The sequence below is a fragment of the Tachypleus tridentatus genome, chromosome 13 (genome assembly GCF_004210375.1).
Source record: "Tachypleus tridentatus isolate NWPU-2018 chromosome 13, ASM421037v1, whole genome shotgun sequence".
Classification (NCBI taxonomy): domain Eukaryota; kingdom Metazoa; phylum Arthropoda; class Merostomata; order Xiphosura; family Limulidae; genus Tachypleus; species Tachypleus tridentatus.
In genome coordinates this window covers 152332156-152351838 of record NC_134837.1, presented here as the reverse complement: position 1 = coordinate 152351838, position 19683 = coordinate 152332156, and the positions used below count along the sequence as shown (strand labels likewise).

Sequence of the window (19683 nt, the reverse complement as noted above, 5' to 3'; positions counted from 1 at the left end):
TGTATATAAACCAATAGTTGTCATAGCTTATTATAAATTGTATTGCTGCTTGTATATCAAAATATATTTGTGTTGTGAAATAAAATTGTGTGTGCCAATCTTGTTAGCAAATATCACAAATTTGATACATGTCAACATTCAACTAACTTCTACATTAAAATTAATATTTCCAGCTGTTTGAAATCTTAATATGTAATCCTAGTATATAACATAATAAATCAGACTCAGAAATAAATAATACATAATAGATGCCAAAGAAGAAATGGAGATGTGCATATGGACAGACTTGAGTCTGAACTCTAAAGAGTCAGGAGGGCTTCCAGAGCCACCAAGACTTACAAAGGGAGCCATATACAAGTTCTGTAAGGAGGCTGGGGGTAAAGAGACACAGGACAAAAAGACATTCCAACTCAAAAGCTCCCAACAGAGAAGCCATGTTTGGCAGAAAAGGACAGAAAAGGACAACTGCATCAGAGTAAAAAAAATCAGGACATGTGTCTCCACCAAAAAACACCACACTGTAAATCCTACTTTCTAAATTGCCTCCAGAACCCATGGCACATTTCATATCTCACATTATAGCCTGTACCCTAGGAATCTATATAACAACTGATTCAGAGTTTTTGTTGGTTTTTTTTGTTAAATGTTTGCTCTGATGATTAAAATAGTTTATCATCACATGTGTGGGCTTACTATTTTTAATGCAGCCCTTTTTCATGATAATCTTTGCTTGATTGTTGAAGTTGTTTTTGTACATTTTTACTATGTTTTAATTGTGATTTTCTGAAGTGTTTGAAAAATTCATCCACCACTTATAAGTAACTATTACACACACACACACACACACAAATAAATTTGCATCAAGATTTGCTCCAACATCTATCCTTACTAAACAATTGTGTGAAAGTTCTGATATTATTCTCCAGATGCAAGGATGAGAAACCCATTTCTGACTCTTAATTTAAAGATTAAACCATTAGTTGTGTATCTAAATATTCAGCCTCTTAGAGCTACCACATATAAACTGAAGCATAGAAAAAAAAAAAAATTCTCCTATCTTTCACCTCCTACAGTGGAATGAGCTGATTAAATGGCATTACTAATGACAATAGTAACATTTATTTTTAATATAAATATTAGCTGTTGTCTTATAAAATCAAGGTTTTTTTGGGTTTTTTTATTTACAGTTTTGTTAAGTTCTCATGATTTGGTGTTAGTTATGTTTTTACTTTTCCCATATCAATTTGTCGACAACATTTACAAAATAAGCATCACAAATGTAGGTATTTTTGGCATTACAAAAAACCTACTTGAGATTAGTATGTCAAAGTCTTTGGCAGCACCAAATCCTCCAGTTTCTATCAAGAAAGTAGCATCTGTATCAAGGGATACAGATTTCAGTCCACTTCCGTGTGCAATGATAGACTGTGATGGATCTCTCATTTCTACAACTTGAGGACAGCCTAGAGCAGCGAGGGACAGATTTCATTAAGATATATCATACCCACACTAATAAGAACATAAAAATATATGTAGTGCTTAATACACTTTGTATTAATGAAAGTGTTAAACTAATATTCAACAAAGGATTTAAAATTTTAAAATGGTTTATTATAATAAATAAATGTCTTTGTAAAACAATATCAAACTTTTAAGAAAAGCAGGCAAGATTCTGAAAAAAACCAAAAAAACAGAACTTACCTGGAGCTTGATGCCCATTATAAAATACATCAACTTTGTGAGGAAGATCTGATCGTGGGATGTAAGTCACAAGATGTACTCCCTGACTGATCTCTCGCACAGTATTTCGTACTTCCTGACCACCAACAGTGATTTTAACAGCAAGCTGACCTCGACCGGCCCTAGAAGTATCCACTGGAGAAAAATTAGTTTATGATTACATGAACAATTTTCAGTGTTATGATGATGTTTTAATAATATTTTTCAATTGTAACAAAATTCTTTCATAAAATCAATTTCCACCATTTCATTTTAATATAATGATAATTATAAACTTATGGTAAAAGAAGCATTTTCTCCCTTTGAAAACAATAATCCTTAATCAAAATCATTACAAAAATTATTTATTCAAAATGCCTTTATAAAATATTCATAAAAATCATGCAGAAACAACCTCCTAATTATACTAAAAAACTGACTCAGATGTCCATGGAAGCTGACCTTTGAACTTTTGCTCTCTGTTCACTACACCATCATCAAGGTCCACCACTTTCACTCGACTGGGATCACATACTTCCACTACATAGGGCTTACTAGTAACAGGCACACCTTTGTGGAGAACTTCAACCTTATAAGTACCCACCTCTCGTGCATAATACTCTGCACGGTAGCTGTTCTGTTCAGTACGAACAACAGAAGCTTGGACAGATACATCCAAAGGACCTGTCAAGATATTTCCTGGGTTATATTTTTTTGTTCTTGTGAATGGGAAATTCTTACAGTACATACATTTTTTAAACTTTTTTTTTGCAGTTTTATGAATTCAATTGCAATTGCTTAAGTTTTCATAACTTAAAATTTCTTACAAAAGAGTAAGTTAAAATATTATTAAGTACATTACTTATACATTACTATAATGGAGGATAATAGAACAAACATTTAGGTTATATGCCTCAGTTATACCTACTATGTATAAATATAAATGCCAGCAAGAATATTACTCTATAAAATAAGTAAAATCAAAATTTTATCTTTACTTGGTTTGATATATTTCAACTTTCTAACTATATCACATGACTGAGATTTCTCCAATATTACCTACTAAATAAAAAAAAAATGACAAAAAATTAAAAATCTAATTGCATTTCACGTATAAGGCTCAAATTTCCATTCAGATCACTCTGCATTCAACAAAACAGTGTCAATAACTATTTGCATATTAATATACAGGAATTTAATGCCAAGTGCCACCGATATTTATTCAATTATTTCAATACAATAGAAAACTAAAACATTTAAGTGTAGGCATATTTCTCTATACATTTTAAAATATTTAAAAGATTTTCAATATCAAATATACTTTATCTAACACAAGGACACTTTCTGCATGATATATACATAACAAGCCTACCAATGACACGAATGTCAACATCAGAGGTCATATCTTTAGTGTCTATTTCAAATATGTTGAGAGATCCTACAAGGCCATGTTTTAAGCCATCTCCTCTGGCTATTAATGTTGGGCCACTTCTGGTGATCTTTGAACTCAAGGCTGTTGTTAATTTTCTGTCCAATTCAGGTGAATCTTTAATTTCTATTTTATATGGACTTCCTGTGAACATGTGATGCAGTTTATTTGATAAGGACATTTACTGACAAACTACTGCTGTTTAAGATTCAAATTGACTGATAACTTAGTAGAAACCTATGGCAGAAATGACAAAAACGGTCTTAAAACGTAATTGGCATTTAGAGCTTTACAAATAAAATTAACTTTTACATTATGTTGTTCTTAAACAGAACTTTAACAAAATGTCTAATGCTTTTAGATTTTTTTATTTTTTTTTTACAGTTCTCATTATAAGCATAAGAAAAAAAATAGATTATTCTTGAAGTATTGGTTTAAATATTCAAACATTACCTAGTTCTACCTAGAAATAAATGTGATTTTTACCAGGAATGTCTTCTTCATTAAAAGTGATATTAACATAATGAGGAACCTTCTCCTGAGGCACAAAGGTGACATTGTATAAACCTCGGCTTTTCATTGCAACTTCTGCTCGGACAGAAGACTTGCGTGTGGTAACAACAAGCTCGAGGGTTCCTTCCCCTGCCTGTGAAGCATCAACTGTTAAAGAAAACAATAATTTAAACTTTGTATATTGCAGAATATTCAAAAAATTGTTTTTAAAGAAGATAAAACACTGAAATACATTTACTAAAACTTTATAAATTTAAAATGAAACCAAAAATTGGTAGAGTACTTCAATAATAATCGTAGTTTCCATCAATGTTAAATAAATAATTTGCCGTATGTGGAATAAAATACACAATACTTTATTAACTGTTTTGTACATTATGACTTAAAACATTAGAATCACAGCTTTGCACATTCTGCATTTCCCAATTTTCCACATGTTAATGTTTAATAGTGTGCTTAAACCACCAGACGTGACTATAAAAGAAAAATGTTGATATCTTCCAATCACATTTGTTTTTTCTATAAACTACAATGATTGTTCTAATTAGAAAATTTAGTAGCCTAAAAGAAAATTTGTTTGACAATCCTAGTATTTTGACCCTCCTCCCTTACTTCCAAACTTTCACAAACTGATCCACAGTACAGCAAAACGTTTTCTATTCTGAAAGCTTATGCTGAATCGTCAGACCAGCTAAAATGTGTTAAGATACAACAGTGATTGAAATGTTATTATAGAGATGCATGAACAACAACTGTTAGTGTAGACTAGATTAAGTTGGTAAGTGTAATTTTAATCAATTTTATGTTGGTAGAAAACCAAAAATAAATTATAAGTAGCAAGTCCAACCAAGTAACTAAATTTGGAAATGTTTCTCACTTAGCTTAACTCAAAATAATGAGATAGACATTACCTTGGAATGTTACAGGTTTTCCAACAGCTCCTGGAGAAATATTAGACACTTTCACCTTACTAACATCATACACGTTACAGGTGAATGGGCTTCCAGGAACTGATATACCATCTAACATTACAGCCACTAGGTGAGGACCTAAAAAATGTTTGTGTGCCAAATTAGTCAGATTTTTACCAAAGTTCAAAAGGCACTTACATTATGTCGCTGTTATTGCTTCAAAGGCTGATTATCTCTAAATACCAGCAGATAATGTTTCAACACAAGGTAATATAATAGACTTTACAGGCATAGATTGAATCTTAATAGAAAATTACTTCATAATTCATGACTTATGCTTCAAAGATAAGTGCACATTATGCCTGATCTAAAAAAAAAAAGAAAGAGATATTTCTCTAAACAAATTATACATTTGATTTCAATGATCATTTTTAAGCTTCAGTTTCTGATTACTTTTACTTTTTTTAAAGTCAAAGTGAAGTATCTATTACCATTTAAAGGCAAAAATTACATAATAAATAAAGTTTCAAAACTTACATCAAATTTTAAGTCTTCACCTCTAACTGATAAAGCAGATAAAAACATAATACCTGTCTTAATCTAAAAGTGTCAACAAGTACAAACAATAAAAAGGAAACTAAGGACTCATTTAATGAATTAGTTGATTACAAAATGAAAAAACTATTTAAAGACCTTAACATGAATACTTTATGTATTTACCAACTTCAGTTGTAGAAAACTGCACATCATAGGTTGTATTTGAAGTAGCTTTGATATCAACAGGAAGTTTCTTTGTTGAAGGAGCTATTAATAAACATCACAGTATTAAATTTTCTTAAATTACTTAATAGTATAATAAAACAAAAACCTCTTTCACAAAAATTAAAAAGTCACAAAATCTTTGGTTCCTTTGTCACAGAAAAGTCACACAATAAAGATTATGAAAGTAAAGGCTTAAGTAGGTATAGAAATAAAAAAAACAGTGATAAATAATTTGTTTTCCATGTTGTTTTATGTTGCTATATGTTCATTTGTTATAAATGTAATATTAGTTTTAACACTCCTTGTGATGCTAACACTTAAAAAAAAAATTACTTTGTGTAATACTCACCAGTCACCACAACGTTGCACTCCATATTTTCTTGTCCACGAGTATCCACAGTAAAATTGACTCCATTAGCAACAGAAGTCATCTTCAGAGAAGCACCAGATACTACAGACTGGGAACTGTCCATCACTTTCACAAAGAATGGACTTCCTAAAAAGTGTAAAAAAAGTTAATTTTAAAGACAGTCATTTCCTTTCTCTTCCTCTCCCTCAATTAATTAGTCTTCTTGCAACTTAGCAGCTTTGGGCCTTTTTTTCAATAAAACATTACAATAAACTTTAAAGTGGTTTACATTACTATAAGTCATTGCCATTTATGATTTTCATTTGTTTTTTTTTAATTTAAGTTGAATAGGTATTACATTTAGCATCACAAAGATGTGAAACACGAAATATAACTCTCAGATCTTATTATTTTGATTTTATTCCACAAATTCAGTCAAAAATATTCTTCTCTGAAACAAATGCCATGACTTTCACTAAGTGACCAATAAATACTTGATTAGTAGTCACTTAATTGTGACTGTGCTTTCTTATAGCAAAGCCACATCGACCTATCTTCTGAGCCCACCAAGGGGAATCAAACCCCTGATTTTAGCATTGTAACTCTGTAGACTTAACTGTACTAGTGGGGGGCCATCACTTAATAAATAACAGTTCTGGATTCCAGCTTCAGTAAAAGTTAACCTGAGGAAAGAATACTACAGTTCAAACTTTGATACTGTAATGTTTGAAACATATTTGTTGAGCCCTGACGTGGTATATTAGAAATATAAAAGTTTATTCAGAAAGTACTAGTGTAACACTGAGAAAAAAAAAGTTCTTGATACCTCTTTTTTCTCAATAACCACCAGTCAAAGATACTACCATTTGGTAAGCTATAATAACCTGATGCAGGAAAACTGTTATGGTTTGTTATGAAATTTCTTCTGCCTGCATATGGCATTGATGTTAAAATGAAGCAGAAATGGTAGCTCTTAATTTCCATAAACTTTTATGTAGTTGGTCTTAAAATGCTGAAGTTAGTATGCACATAAAATAATAAATACTTGTACCTACAATTTTCCTGGGAAATAGTATAAGAAACAAAAATGGTCTGATGCCTATACCATTAGTCCTATATGTACAAGGTCTGGAATATTTTTATGCACAAATAAAAAAAATTAAGACTTAATTTAATGGCAAAAAATAGAACCCACATGTTACATGTGGCATTGCATCTTTGGCTTTATAAATCTTATACCATAAATCAGATCTCTAAAAATTTTTTTTTCAAACTAAGGTAATTTGATTTTTGATTCCTTGCTTTTCTGAAGACTTGTACAGAGTTAGACAACAGATATCTGTGTTCACAACCTCTAATTTAGAAATTATATATTAAAGAGTAAATAGCTAGTCAAAAACATTTGGCCTATTCTAATGTAATACTACAATTTGCCCATCTCTTATAAAATACACTCACAGCCCCAAAATGTGAAGCTCAAAATTGTGACAATGGAATATGATCCACTTACACCTAGATTCACAATATGGCATACTAACAAACCATTAATTCTCAGCCAGCTCAGGTATTTAGAAGAACTAGTGTTCTCAAAATAGCAAAAATTAGAATAAGTTTTTCTCAATTATCAAAACCACCTCAATTTACAATGTAATCTTATTCCTAGTTTGAGTGAAATAGTGATAATGTTTTTGTTTTTTTTATTATTATTATAGATTTTTGTCGTTTAAAAATGTTCATTTTTGAATAGGTTCATGGAGGACTTTAATGGTTAAACAGCTAACTTTATTAATTCAAAAAGAACCCAGAGAAGAAGGATTTTCCAAATTAAGAATCAAAACAATATGAATTTAAATTGGTATTAAAACCACCATTAAAAATAAGTATGAGAGAAAACCCATATTATGCACACAAAAAAGTCACTTCATTAAATATGAAATAATGCATAAAATGTTGTTACATTTAAATTTTTCTTTCAAAGAATGATGTGCTAGTGTTGTTATTCGAAACAAGTTTCCCTTTATATAAATAACAAAACAATTTAGTTATATATAGATCAGTCATTACCAACATCATGTGCTCTACTGAGAAAATAAAAAGAAATTACAGTAGTTTTACCAGGAGAACTAATTTACCAAGACAGTTCTATACTCAAAATAGCTAAATGTTCTAATATGATTATTTATACCTGGAACAGGCTCTCCATTAAACTTGACACTCAGTGTGTGTGTTTGTGGTTCAGCAGGTTTAAAGTTGACTCTGAACCGAGCATTGCCTTCTGACTGAACATAATTGGGTACATTTCTTCCTGCTACTGATACAATAATCTCCAGATTTCCTGCTCCTGCTTGACTAGCATCAACTGAGAATTGAAAATAAAAAGGAATATTAGATGTAAAAGTTCATTATTTAATAGCCTTATGAATAATAATAATGTACTACACATAATAGTAAATACTACTGACAGCAGTATTTCAGCTAACACTTCAATGGGTTTAAGGAAGTACACAAGAATTAGTTTCTAAGTGAATATAGTTGCATATCTCTTTCAGATTCTGTCACCACAGAAAATTTATAATATAAAAAAAAAATTAGAAAATTTGTATGTAATAAATGGATGCATACACACAATTTGAATACCCACTTATTTGAGATAACTATTACAGAGTGCCAAATAAAAAAATACTATACATTTATTTGAAACTTTTTGCGCCAATACACATAAAAACAAATTGAACAACTATAAATTTTGAAGTACTCAGATTTTCATATGTTAGCACAAACCTTTGAATGAGAAAACTTTAAAAAAAATGAAACTTCTCCAAACATTAAATTATATGCATATTTTAAAGTTATAGAAGATTTTAGCTTATTATAAAAATGGAGTTAACTTACTGCTGAAATACACGGGTTTTCCCACAATCCCATTTCCAACATCTGTAACTTTCACTCTGGTTGAATCATAAGCCTTCACCAGGTAGGGACTTTGTCCAACAGGATGACCAATAAGTCTAACATCCACATTGTGATCACCTGTAATGTAAATGGTAAAAAGTTCTAATTACTTGAAAACTATTATAACTGCACAGTTCACACTTCTTTTTTTAAACTAGCAAATATCACATATGAAGGAAAACACCTTTTTCCACAATATTATGATAAAAAAGTTTAGTTTATGATTAGGAGAAACCAGATAATGATAATACTGAGAGATCCTTGTTATCCATTTACAAAAATACAAAATGTCACACTTTAGGATAATGCAGTTTTCTGCTATGAATGTAAGATTCTTGCAAATGTTTGTCAATGTATTATTTTGAAATTTAAATTATTTCAAAACATCTCTATAGAAAACTTACTTAAAATGAAAACTTGTATACCAAGAAACTTTTTACAACTTATAATCACATGAAATGGGAAACTGGCTTTGCGAGATTCTTTTGTATTTTCATAAAGGAACATCAACGTCAGTAAAGTGTGTGAAATTTTGAGATATCTTAATTAACTTCCATTTTTGTGTTGTGTGTATTACTGAATGACTATGATACAGTAAATGTAGGTTCAGCTGCAGAATCTTCTATAACTACTTTCTTAAAAAAAATTAAACTAATTTGCATTAGAGAACACGTCCGATTTGCCTTTTCTAAGTTAACCAAATTACTTCTATATAAGAAATAAATCATATTATAAATAATTAAATAAATTCAACTTACCAACCTTTATCAGTGAATAAATTATTATTTTTATTTAATGATTCAACTAAAGAACTTTTTTCCAATTATCTGCTTTTGATACATTTTTTTAATCAGATTTACATAGTTTCTATTAATGAACATTTTACTATATTTTATTACAAATAATTAAACCTACTAAAAACTTTCATTTTGAGCATAATTGTACATTTCGTTATAATAATAAAACTTACCAACTTCTACTGGTGTATATTCTACTTTGTAATTACTTTGATAAGTTCCACTAATAGCACATTTCAGTGGTTGCTGGCTTGGACCTAAAAGTATTTTATTCAAATAAATATTTTTTGTAAATGGTGAGGTACACCAAATATATAGAATAAATGTAACCAGTTTCTGATGATTATTATATTTTATTATAAATAACTAAACTAGTGATGGAATAACTACAAAATCAATTGAAATAAAATATTCTATAATTACTGTATTTATACATATTTATATGATTTCATTTTGTTTACCATTTTCCACCCAAAGGTAATTTTAACTCTTTGCCATATCAACATTTTAACTCATAACTAAACTAAATTATTGGTTTTGAACTACACTTGTAAAGATAAGCTACTAAAAAAGCTACTTAAATTCCAATAAATTTAAACTTTCAACCACCATTTAGGGAAAGCTTAAAAGAATATATAAACATGAAATTTTCTCTCGTTCAACCAAAATGTTTTTAAAACTTATTCACTTTTTTAAACAAATTGATTTAATTAGTCTTTTCCTTTTAATATTTCTACAGCTTCCTTGGAAGAACTAAAAATCCACCACACACAAACTTTGAGAAAAATTAAAGTTCCATATGAAATTTATTTATTTGATGTTCATTGTTCTTTAATTAATATCAATATTTTTTGTTCACCTCAAATTAATCAAAAACAGTAATCAAGACCACCTTATTGTGTTGGAAATACATTAAACTGAAACTAAAGAAAATATTTTATCAGATATTTATCCAGAAACAAATATGAATAAAATCTACGGAGGCAGCAGTTCAGTCGTATGGTGTCAAGAAAGCTGAGAGAAGAAAGCAATACCATGAATAAGTTAATTAATGTGTCAAGTATTTACTTCAATGTTCTTTTCTCTTCTGCCTTGCCATGTTGGTGATTTACTGTAGCACCTTTTGTGATATTCACATCTAAATAACGTATGTACTTGACATCTACTTATAAATGCTTCCTTTTGTGCATTACACTTTTCACTAACATGTGAAAAGCTGACAGCTGAAAAACCTACTTTTTGATATGTTTAGTATATATCTTTACCTTAAACATCTTTTATGTTATTGACAAAACTTATTCCAGTATCATATTCACAGGAACACTATACATTTTTTTTTAAACAAAACTGATTTTATCTGTAAATAATATAGTAATTCTTTTTAAACACTGATTTTTTTTATCTGTAAGCTTATGTAATTGGCTCGAGACATAGTACTGAAATTTCTCAATCATGCATTTTGGTTAATCCTGCACATTTTTTTGAAAGCAAAAAAGGAAATAGTTAAGTTACGATAAATGAGACTACTACTTTATCACAGTTTACAAAACTGAATACTAACCCATAACAGTAACTTGTGGCTGACCTAAGTTGAAACCCTGAGTATTAATGAAGAAAGTTACAGGCAAGTTCACCGGCACCCTCTCAAGTCCATCGCCAGTTACTTGAACTTTGGACAGATTGACTGGATCAACTATTAGGCATTCATATGGACTTCCTACAAAAACATAACATAATCAAAACATTATACTTCAGTTTATTGCATAAAGTATATAATCTATACATATCTAGTTATCCATATTATGTGAAGCTACCATATAATAAACTTTTTTATCACTTTATACACACAAAACCAATGAAAAAATCTAATTATCATCATTATTTCATTATTATAGATATCATTTATTAAACTTTGCACAAAACTATTAGAGTTCTATCTGTACTAGACATTCCTAATTTTCAAGTGGCAGAATACAAAGAAGAGGCTATTCTAATAAAATAGTTGGATTTCATTGTCAGTTATAACACACACCTTTGGCTCCCAGTGCAAATGCTGATTGTTTGGTATTTTTGCAGCAAAGAAAAGACCAAACTGTGTAATGAATCCACAGTCCAGCATGTTAACCACTAGACCAAACTTAGCCCTATTAATTAATAAGCTCTATATTAATAAGATACATGCAATAAGAACGTATTGCATGGTACTTTTGTAACCAGAAGTTAGCTACAAAATAAATTTTATTGTTCCAGATCTGGAAGACTATAACACATAATGCATTTTTAACATTTACATACAATACAAGACAAATGAAATACAAATTAGTTAAACAAACAGTAATCATTAAATTGTTTAGATACTTTAATGTAATAAAAACCACCTTAGGTGTGAAAAAAAAGTGTGGCAAAAGAAAAAAGATTCAGTACGCAACTCAAAAGAATGGAATCAAAATTGGTGGCCAAACTGCTAGTTACATTTATACCATTGATAAGAACTTTACAAATATTTTTTCCTTAGTTAGCCAGGCTACATTTTATTTGTTCAACTTTGGGCACGACAGTAAATAAAATAAAATACTGGCACATATCTTGATTTTTGCAAAGTCGATTTCAGTTTAAGTCCATTTTAAACTCCTGTTGTGACATAATACTCACACCTACTCTTTACGATTAGATTCATAAAATATAAGTTATTAGTAACATCCAACTCACCAGGTACTGGTTCTCCATTAAACTTTACATCAATGGAATGAGGTTGATTGTCTTTTGGATGAAAGGAAATAGCATATAGGGACGATGACTGAGCATGAGCTGAGGTTTCAACTTGTCCGTCATTAATCATTACCTCTAGGTTTCCTGGGCCTGCATTGGCTGTCTCCACTAGAAAAGTAGAGAATGTTAAAATTTAAAACTAGTAAGCTTAAAGTTATTTTTGGTAAAATATATTCTGCAAAATTAGTGAGAAAGATATCAACTATCTATTTATCCTAAGGATTGCAGGTTAATAAAAATATATGGAGAATCGTAACAATTAGAGAAAATGGACAAAAAGCTGCAATACAGTGATCTATATTCTACTTTTATTTATAGCCTTGTTTATTACTTTTGTATTTTCTTCTTCTATCACTTAGTGTAGCTATAGCTCTATTTACTTTTAAAATGACATGTTCAACATTAACCTTTTCACAATGGGTCACTGGTCAAAGTCCATGTCATTTTGTTTGCAAAATTGCATTCAAAATTTTATTGAATTACTATTTTATGAATTTATGTCAATAAGTTTGGAATCAAACTGTAGAGTATAGTTCAACCTTTAATATTATATGCAAGTTAATTTCTTAATTTAAAAGTGAATATTAAAAGAATGTGCCTTAACATAGATTTTAGTGAGTCAAATGGTATGTTGAATGCACTGCTTAAAATTAGATATTTGTGATGTCAAATTAGCAAGTCCATACACAGTTTTATACAAATTAGGAGCTCAAATTACTAATATTGTTATTCTAGAATGTAAAATAAGAACCTCATGTCTTTTTATTGTGTTGAAATATTGCTTATGCACTCAATAAAACATGGTGGCCCCATTCAACTCTTTCCATTTTTCGAGACTGTCCCCTAAACACTCTTACTACAATATATGACAGGTGAAAAAGCAATGGACTGCTTAAAATGTCCCATTGTGGTTTTATCAGCCATTTTAATCTGTGAAAAGGCTACTACATTAATTCAAACAAAGATTTCATAAAGGTGAGTTGTGTCTTTAGTCTGCTTAAATTTTCTTATTTTTTAAAATCTAAATACATCTTAGTTACCAAGCTTAATAGCTTATAGTGGAATTCTATGATATTAGTATAATTATTTAGGATATTTTGATTATTCTACAGTATATGTAAAACTTAAAAAAACAAAAAAACAACATTGTTTGATATCCTCCACATGTGAAATTTTAAAAGGTTTAGCAACCTATATCCAGCAGCAATAGTTCAAAGGTAATAACAATAGGAAGTAATTGTTTGCTTTACTTTTAAATTTATTATTCTATGTTTTAAGAAAAATAAGTTTCATAATTTAGTTCTAAATAGTGATAATCTGTATAGATATGTAATAATTCAAATGTGACTGTACATTACAAATACTAGTGCACTAAAACACAGTAACGACAGAGAAGACTAAAGTTCAGATACATAACAAGTGCACATGCACCCCATAAGTGCAAGTTATTTAAAGCTAGCTAGGCATGACTGGAAGGTCAATATAATAAACAATAATAAATATATAGAGCATTATGAGACTTAAGTTACTTAGACTAAACATTTGTATTCTTGTGTTATAACATGTAGTCATCCTAGCATGAAAAAAAAGACTTGTATTTATTTCTTTTCTTTTTTTGTTATGATGGTTATGAGGGTTGTCAAGTGATATACCACCTACAGTTAGAGCATAGAAGATGAAAAAATATAGTGTTACAGTCAAAACAAACATTTGAAATGTATTTAGGAGGTTTCAGAGATTATGCAAATATTATTTGAGATTTCTGGGACAAAGTATAGTTTTCTTAATCATAACACGAAATCACTTTGCACTCAGACTAGTAATAAAACAGACTATTTTCACAAACAAATCTTTAGTAAAAATTATTTCATTAAAAAAATCTGATTTTTTTTGTGTACAAAAACTTGTAACCTTTACCAAAAGTCTCCCAAAATTTTGTGAAGATACACATGTTGTTTCAAAAGTTATAGTGCAAATACATTACACATGCAAATATGTAGATGAACTTGTTTATATTACACAGAGTTTGTAGCAAAAGCATTAAGAGACTAATATGGTTTATTTTCACTTTTCATAGTTATCTTGCTTATCATGCTAAGTTTCTAGTCACATGCTGTGTGATCTTTTGATATGGCAAAAAAATAAAATGAGACTGTAAAGAGAAGCTAAGACTAAGTTTCCTAGTTATTAAGAGATTGTTGCTAATACTCGATTACACCATAAAACAACAGCTGTTGTTCATGCAATTTAATAATAAGGAATTTCAATCCTAAAATGCCTCTCAAATTTAAACTGATCTAAAGAGCTCAATGTAGTGGTAAAAAGGTCTTATTAATACTAGTATGGCATATATAATGAGGTTGACATGTTATTTATTTGTCATACACATTTTACATAACGGGTGTTACTATCACATGTTTCACTTCAGTGCTGAACACTCTTGTAATCGTTCCATCAACTCATGGTCATATAAACCTTCCAGATAACATAGACAATCAACGAATGACTTCCAACTGTCAACCACCAATTTACCACTAAATTCAGAACCAGCCAGGAAAAACACAAACAAACATACTCATCCAACTCCACATTGACACCGCCAACCTCCACTATCAGCAACATCTCAAGACTCACTAATCCAAAGAAGACATATGAGAGCTCCTAACATACCTCAGTTCTAACTTCCTAATTTGACGTTTCTCCTCATAATTTAAATATGTCTATGATATGGAATATTAGATGCTATTTCTTACAGAAGAGTTACTATATAGTCTAACAAACATATTATTTATCCAATCTAATATTGACAAAATGAAAAATTTCACATTCTTATCCATGCACAAAAGTTGGGTTTTTGCCTACTCTTTTGCACACAACAACTTCATTACGAAGAAAACAAAACTTTCTAATTTACAGACAGTTTTATAGAGTAAAAATCAAGAATGGACAGTTATCTAAAAATAATTATAGCACACTTATAAGAAACAAAGGTTTTAACTAATATAAAACTCATAATTTCCAGGATTAAATAACAATATATTCTTTTCAAAATAAGTTAACTTTTATCTTTTACAAAACTACTAAAAGACCTCTACTTGTAGAGTACAGATAAAAACAAACAAACAGGGACTTCATACTTTGAGCTCCTGAAATACATACCAAAAATTCAACAATGTTATAACTGAAGCTATCATTCACCAATAAACATTAAAAACTGTTCTAAAATTAACAACTAACACAATGAAGAACAATAATTATAAAACATTATCACTTCATTATAAACATCCCAATTAATAATCAAAGCAGAGATTACCATTTTCCAAGTCTTCCATTGTAAGAAGTAACAGCCTAGACGTTTTGGCAAGCCTACAGACATTTAAGTATTAGTTTCCAACCCACTCACACCTTCAAATATTACAGTTTGAATAACTAGCCTACTAATAGCCAACACTCTCTTCACAAGTTATAACCTGTCTCCTATCACAACAACCTCTATATTTCCTGGATGATCAGAATATAAAAAAAAACAAAAAAAAACTGGTTTAACCAGTCTGCCTTTCACAGAAACATCTTCCCACACTGAAAGAAATAGGTCTTGATTCTTAATTTGGGAACTGTTTTTAAACATTGTGTAATATCATATAGCCTATTCAGATTTTGTGTAAATTACTCTTCTAAGGTTAATTGAAAAATAATATAAACAGATCGTCTGTATGAAATGAATGAATAATTTAAGAGTGATTAAATTCTCAAGAGCAACAGTTTTTATGCACTTTACATATTCAAACATAACTATATCTGGAAATGTCAACCTGCAAACTTCTGAATTTATTTTAGTAGCTTTATGTATAGCCTACTTTAATACTTATAGAAAGTTAACATTTGAGCAAATAATTAACAGATGCTAAACATTAAATTTAATACTTATCTGTTTCAAGTAGCTGTTAAGTTATAGAAGCTACATTTATTCTGTTTTATAATATACTTAAAACTATGTTGTATTACATATATATGGTTTTTCTAAGTGTTAAATATAAATGATGTAGGATAACTTTTTATTGTAATAAAGCCACATTATATAGATTATTTAAAATTTAACACTTCTTTTTAACAGCTGTGAACTGCAGGTACTCTGCCACTTTTTTTTTAAATACAGTATGCAACATTTTCTTGATTTCAACAAATACCTGTACTCTACTAAAGTAGAGCAGTCTATTGTTTTTTCTTACTTTAAGTTTTAGTTAATAGGAAAAGGAAATTTTACATACATTTAACATTTCTGTTTTGTACAAATTTAATTTTAGGTCTTTGTTCTTTCAGTTTTGTCTAATGACAGACATTTTCTTACAAATCTATCTAACTATGTAAAAGAATGATAATTTCTTTGGATGTTACACACTTAAATATATACTAAAGTGAAACAACTAAGAAATGCTAATGTTATTTAATACTATTTCTTAAAAACGAGTTCCATAACAAAACTTTTGAACTTTGTATCAAATATTTATCACTACTTTTACTCAAAAAACGTTTACCTTTAGTTATACAAGCCAGAATCTAGATCTTGTAACCTCACAACCTCACTGTAGTGAGTGGTTGCTTGTTTTCTATGTCAACCAAATAAGAGATTTGGTTAGCAATGTTATTAGTACTAGTAGTGTGGGAGTACATGCTTAAATGACTTAACCTGTACATGATCAGATACTGCAGAGAAAAGTTAAAAGTCTTGTTTTAAAGGATGTTTCAGAAATTTAGAAATTAACAATACAAAAAAGAAACAGTTCTAAAAGATACCTAGAAATGTAACTGGTTTTCCCACAACTCCAATTCCAACATCTCGCACTTTTATTTGTTTTATATCATAAACTTTACTAATGAAAGGGCTGCCAGGTAGAGGAATGCCAAGATGGTCTACTAGAATTCTGTATTCTCCTAGCCATAACAGAAAAAATGACATCATTGGAGTTATTAGCATTTTTAGTAAATTATATAAACCACTAATAAGCTCCACCTATTTGTCTTCATAATAAATAGAAACAAGAAATTATGAAATCATATGCTAGACAATTCATAATAGTCTTAAAACAGAAGTTATCTATGAGCAGACTGGACATATTTAAGTTCTGCTCTTTTTTTTTTAACAAGACAGAACATTTTAAATTTAGTCTATAAACACATTTATAATTCTTTGACTATATGATGTCTTCTACATGTTCAATTGGATCTGATACCAAATATTTTCACAGCTCTGTGTACAACTTTCTGTATGTATAAAAAATCTATCCACTTCACTTGTTTAAAAAGTAACCTATTCTTACCATTTGGTAATAATGATTTATATCTCTTCAGTTCACCATGTAATATGACATATTTTTTGACACAATGTTTATAATAGTTTACATACACCATCATTCCAAACATCTTCAAAAATTAACCAGCACGTTATTTCTTCAAAATTATTCACTCTAAAACAAACATCCTTTCAACAAAAATTTACAAAATTTTATTTTAACATAAAAAAACAAATTAAATACTACAGTACAAAAATACAATAAATCAAATTGTATTTTTTCATATAAATTAATGTTTTTACAGTTCTAATGGATTATTTTCTTAATTACATTAAATAAACTTAACATAACTTTGAAAAAACAAATGTTAAAATAGTCGATTCTCTTCTGTTTTAATGTATCAATTTCATTTAACATTAAGAAAAAATAAATTATTCATACATACAAGATCACAGTTCTACAGAAACCAGTTTCTGAAGAAAGGGTGGGCAGATAAAATACCTGTTTCTTGAGGAGTGAAGTCAACCTTAAAGTTTCCTGATCCAGTTTCTTTAATATTATATGGTAATGTTTCTCCATTAACACCTACAAAATAAAATACAAAACAGTAAACAAAGAAAGTTTCCTTTGTATTATTTATATTTGATAACAACTCCAACTAAAACTGGTCTTTATGGTTGGTCTCTCTTGATTGAATTTCATTATATCACAATGACTAGACTGAATCCATTTAATTTTCACCACAACATTAACTGCCATGAAATGATTTAATCAAATAATCATCAAATGAAACTTAAAAATTCAGTGACATATGTATAATAGAGAAAGATTAAATTTATTTTGTTGTTCAATTGTAGTTTTTGTTTTTATAATGTAAAGCCATGTAATGGGCTCACTGTATCCCTTCCACTGTGGTAACTCAAACTCAAATATTTAAGCTGTAAACCCATAGGTTGATTTCACTATAGTTTCTATTTAATATTACACAAATTGCCTTCATTTCAAACATAATAACAGAATATCCAGTTATTTGGATTTTAATTTTTTAAGAATTAAAAACTATTGTTATTGTATTGATTTTCAAGAATGTTAAATTAAAAAACATGCCCATAATTACCTTCAATACGAATACTTAGGTCTTTCTCGGACCCAGGAAGATTTTGAATCACAAAACTTGCTTTCTTTTGAATGCAGGTAGAAATTAGAGATTGTCCAGTTACAGATGCTGTACCTGCTTCATGAAATTTTACCTTGAAAGGGCTTCCTATAACAAATAAAGTACAGTATATGTTATTTTTGTTTTGTTTTTATATAAAAATATTTTATACAAAAAAAAATTTTAAGATAGTCCCTTCTACAATTAAAAACACTTAACGTTATTCTTGACCAATATATGTTTATTACAAATGTCTTATTTTGTGTGTAAACACATATAAGAGAATAAAAGGCAAGTCTTCAACCTTAATAAAACTCAGACATATGCTTATGTCAAAGTGTGGTATTCTCTGTAGAATTAGATATTATTTGTAACACCAATACAAGCAAAAACAGAATTCTGGCAAATCAGAGCAAAAGCGTAAGGTCTAAGACATTTTACTAAAACATACCTTCAATGAGCATTGCTATTACTCTATACATTTTGTTCCAATGTTGAAACATAAAACTTTTATTTTACCTACTTACAGAGTTCACCAAGATGCAAAAGGCCTCACTCATTATCATAAGGGCAACTAAAGATTTTTAAAAATTAAAAATGAACTTTTAAGCTAAAGAGGACTGACTACCTTCCCTCTCCACAACAGCCTTTTATATTAATATTTATGCTTTTCAGAGCAAGAGATTGTTCAGCTTAAAACAATAAGTTATCCTTTCTTCCAAAATGCTGAGTGAGCACTTAGATGCAATGATAGCAGAATGTTGTGGACAATAATGGTAAGGAATGTGAGGCCTTCCATAACAAACATGAACGATGGGTGTTAATTGACCCAACACAGGTTTGTTTGTTTTGTTGAATTTTGCACAGAGCTACTTTAGAACTGTCAGCACAAGCAATCCCTAATCTAAAAGTTATAGGCTAGATGGAATGCAGCAAGTTGACACCATCCACAGCCAACTCTTTGGACACTCTTCAATTAATGGGGGTTGGACATCACTTTATAACTCCCTCACAGCTGAAACACCAAGCATGTTT

General features: G+C 29.5%; 1 pseudogene across 1 annotated transcript in view; it reads right to left on the bottom strand.

Moving 5' to 3' along the window:
• The window catches only part of LOC143236769 (filamin-A-like), a 99019-nt pseudogene that overhangs the window by 23642 nt on the left and 55694 nt on the right, over positions 1 to 19683 (bottom strand). Inside the window, exons 23-38 of the transcript XR_013019743.1 lie at positions 18610 to 18756; positions 17994 to 18077; positions 16996 to 17133; positions 12142 to 12309; positions 10994 to 11149; positions 9606 to 9689; positions 8576 to 8713; positions 7869 to 8042; positions 5684 to 5830; positions 5293 to 5376; positions 4573 to 4710; positions 3635 to 3808; positions 3092 to 3292; positions 2182 to 2403; positions 1702 to 1875; positions 1311 to 1463 (exon numbers count right to left, since the gene is read on the bottom strand). The product of XR_013019743.1 is annotated as a filamin-A-like (transcript). The remainder of the gene's footprint in view (positions 1 to 1310; positions 1464 to 1701; positions 1876 to 2181; positions 2404 to 3091; positions 3293 to 3634; positions 3809 to 4572; positions 4711 to 5292; positions 5377 to 5683; positions 5831 to 7868; positions 8043 to 8575; positions 8714 to 9605; positions 9690 to 10993; positions 11150 to 12141; positions 12310 to 16995; positions 17134 to 17993; positions 18078 to 18609; positions 18757 to 19683) is intronic.